General features: G+C 39.2%; 1 long non-coding RNA gene across 1 annotated transcript; it reads right to left on the bottom strand.

The window, feature by feature from the left end:
- Positions 1–1,370: 1,370 nt before the first annotated feature.
- LOC119288864 lies at positions 1,371–3,393 on the bottom strand. Its single transcript, XR_005141320.1, has 3 exons — positions 3,323–3,393; positions 1,914–1,986; positions 1,371–1,535 (listed from the first exon to the last, which is right to left on the bottom strand). It is a non-coding gene; the product is annotated as an uncharacterized LOC119288864 (long non-coding RNA).
- Positions 3,394–3,725: the final 332 nt, after the last annotated feature.

Raw genomic sequence — 3,725 nt, 5'->3', positions numbered from 1 at the left:
TTGACCACATAAATTTGACATGAAAGTGCAAGAACTGGGTCAACTAAGCAGCAAAAATATGCAATGAATAAAGCACTAGAACAAAAACTAATTGGACCATTGGAGGAGTCACATACCAAGGAACAATCCCGCAAAGCAGTTTTGTGAGAGGTGCTTTGAGCAAGGAGATCGAAAATGGCAGCAAAATGAGCTTGGACTCGGGTTTGAGCTGGTTGGTGACGTTTGTGGGAGGAAGAAGTGTGTTGTAGCTGGAATAAGTGGAGGGGAGCCACCATGGGCCCAGGAGGCAGGGGGTGTGCCTAGGGGGTAGGGCGCGCCCTCCACCCTCATGGCCAGGTGCTTGCTCCCCCTGTTGTGTTCTCAGTGCCAGATATTCTCAAATATTCCAGAAAAAATCATATTTAAATTTCAGGGCATTTGGAGAACTTTTATTTTCGGGGTATTTTTTATTGCATGGATAATTCAGAAAACAGACAGAATGTACTATATTTGCTTTATTTCAACTAAATAACAGAAAGTAAAAAGTGGGTACAAAGAGTTGTGTTTTCTAAATTCATCCATCTCATGCTCATCAAAAGGAATCCACTAACAAGGTTGATTAGGTGTTGTTAACAAACTCATTCCGAATAACATGGAACCGGAGAATTTTCGAATAACACTAGGTTACCTCAACGGGGATATGCACATCCCCAACAATAAGAATATCATATTTCTTCTTGACAGTAGGAAGAGGAAATTCAAAACCTCCAATAGTGATTGTTGAAAATTTCCGAATAGAATTTATACTGTGGACTTGAGGTTGTTTCCTCGGAAAATGCACCGTATTCTCATTACCATTAACATGAAAAGTGACATTGCCTTTGGTGCAATTAATAACAGCCCCTGCAGTATTCAAAAAGGGTCTTCCAAGAATAATACACAACAACAAGAACCCCCCTTTGGCAACGCATAAATGTGTTGTCGTATGTCCATATAAGCGTTGCTAAGGTCTACACCAACGGATTAAAATGCATTGCCGTTGGTGGCGTTGCAAAGGTCTACACCAACATATATACATGCGTTGGTAAATGGCATAAATAAGTGTTGTAAGATAGCAACATATAGAGCTAGAGCACAACAACACTTCATATGCGTTGGTGGCTAGCCTAGAAAATGACCATTGTAATGCCTAGAAGAATTATCGTATTGCTTGGACAATTGATGGTATTTTGTATATTAGCATCCAGAACTTATTGCATTAATGTTGATAATGCATAGGAGACACAAACATAACAATGAGAAAGGTCACATATATTAAATCAACTTGATTGCTTTACAAAGAACATGATACACATATTACAATATGTGAAACTATCTAGTAATAGTCTGATTCTCAACCTTGCACTGAACGACTCAGCCATCTAAACACATAGTGTTTGAAACATTGACCCTAAAAATTACATTCCAAAACATAATCTGAAACTATCTAGTAGTAGCCACCTTCTCGATCTTGTAATCAACTTCTGAGCCATGCATCATCGATTTATCTTGGCAATCTACAACAACAAAGAAATGAGAATAGCAAGGTACCATCAAAGAAAATCAATTAACAGGGAAGTAAACTTTAAACAAAAGAGCAACATATAAAGGTTGGAGGACATGTGATAGTTAATCTTACTATATGACTAATAATTTTGTTTTAGTGGTTATGTCAACCAAGAAACAGTTACTCCCGGAGGGAGTACCAAGTCAACACCCATAGTTTTTTGTTTTATATTATAGGTCAGTACTCTTGAGTGTAGCAAGGGCAACATTCTTCTTTGGATTTCCCAAGCTAAGCAGGAACTGCAATAAGCATTAATATTGAAAAAAGTATGAGCAAATAAATTGTTGCTCAGCCATGTTGAATTCACACAATAGAGAAATGAGCATACCTTGTCTTTAGATGGATGATTGCATCTCCATATCATAGAGGAAGCTTCACTTTAAATGCAATATGTTGCTTCCCTGAACAGATTAGTTAAAGTTTCACTTCTCTGAACACCCAAGTCGAAGCAAGCACCAGAACAATATCCTTGTTTCGTCATCCAACATATATCATCACCTCTAAAGAGCTACGAAATATCATAATTTGATAAATTTTTACAGTCCCAGCCATAGCACTATGCTATATAGACGGAGAAAAGAGGGCCTTTTGAAAAGAGCGTCCTTATGTTAAACGAGTTAAACACCTTACAAAGAATATAATGAAGATAAAGTGAGGTACATGCCAAAAACTATGTACATCGACAAATATAGCATCCTTGATTGCAAAGAAAGATCTGCAGTTCTCAAAACAATACATATAAATGTAGAGATTTTCAAATTTCCAGAAGTACATGAAGTTGAGAGATACAAAGCATGGATACGGCAAAATCTGCCGATTTGATGTCCTAGTATAGCGGGATACGGCGACACGCCTGGATAAGCTGGGATACACGTATCCCGCAGCATCCATGATTCCTGAATTAAAAAAAATAGAAAAAAGCATCGATATGGCTGTGGTACGTTGAGGGACTCGGGAGGCCCAATAATAGCCTCGGCACAATACAAACTCTCGTACGCACGCACGCCACATAACGAAGGACCTGCTGCTAACCAGCAGCGAACGCGCCGCCGCCACCTGGACTCGACCACCGCCCCCAGCAGCTTCTCCTCCCGGAGGCAACCACACTCGAGCAGGTAACCCCAAGGCCAGCAGCCTTTCATCAACCTCTTCATCTTTGTGACATGATTTCCTTCAATTGAGAGGCTGCTAATTGCTTCCCCATGTTGTGCTCACTTGAATGATTTCTACTTGTTTATAGGGAGCATGGCACCCGGGAGCGCCACCCCCGAGGCCACCCATCCGTGGGTGAGATCAAAGGACAGCCTGGTCCCTGGTATTCGTAGATACGAACTATCCTCTGTGGGATCCAGACCCAGCAGTGTTTCATTGTTTTTTCTGTTTTGACTCTGTATATTTCTTATTTATTTTATATATACTCACCGTATCCCCGAACGACTGTTTTTGAAAAATGATGTATCCCGTGTCCTTGTATGCGTATCCCCGTCTTTCCGTCCCCGTGTCCGTGCTTTTTAGGTTGAGAGAACATAATTCCCACAAAGCTAAATCAGGTGGTTCTATTAAATGATAACAAGTATGTTTTCACATGATTTTAATTTATATAGATGCTTGGGAATAAGACAAATCTAAATTATGAATACACAAACTTTTTCAACCTTGGTTTTTAACTTACATTGCAGATAATGTCATGTAAATCACCTACATGTTTACTACCCAGCTGGAATCTTGCTGTCGTACCTCCTTTTGCAGAAGTAGCCCACTATATGCCTTGATCTTTCTCCCAAAGATGAATATGTAAGAAATTTTGGCGCTGCAAAGAATGATGGATTTGCTTCATAAGTACTTGCAAGAACATTTAAGTTTTACATATATAAATCAGTGGATCATAAGTCATACCATAAGCACTAGCTAGTATCATCATTCTGAACCTGAGGATTTACGTGTTAAGAGAAAGAATAAACAGACAAATGTTGGCTGATGCGAAGTCAATTTCAGAACTAGCAAGGAGAGATGAAATTAAGGATTATGAAATAAAGATAAAGAGAAACAATAGGAAGTAGAGATGCATGTGGGGCTTATTCATAGATTATTACAAGGAAATCGGTAAGGTTTCATAACACCGATAAGAAGATATTTGTTT

Source organism: Triticum dicoccoides, chromosome 4A (assembly GCF_002162155.2).
Source record: "Triticum dicoccoides isolate Atlit2015 ecotype Zavitan chromosome 4A, WEW_v2.0, whole genome shotgun sequence".
Taxonomy (NCBI): Eukaryota; Viridiplantae; Streptophyta; class Magnoliopsida; order Poales; family Poaceae; genus Triticum; species Triticum dicoccoides.
This window is presented reverse-complemented; position numbering and strand designations above follow the sequence as displayed.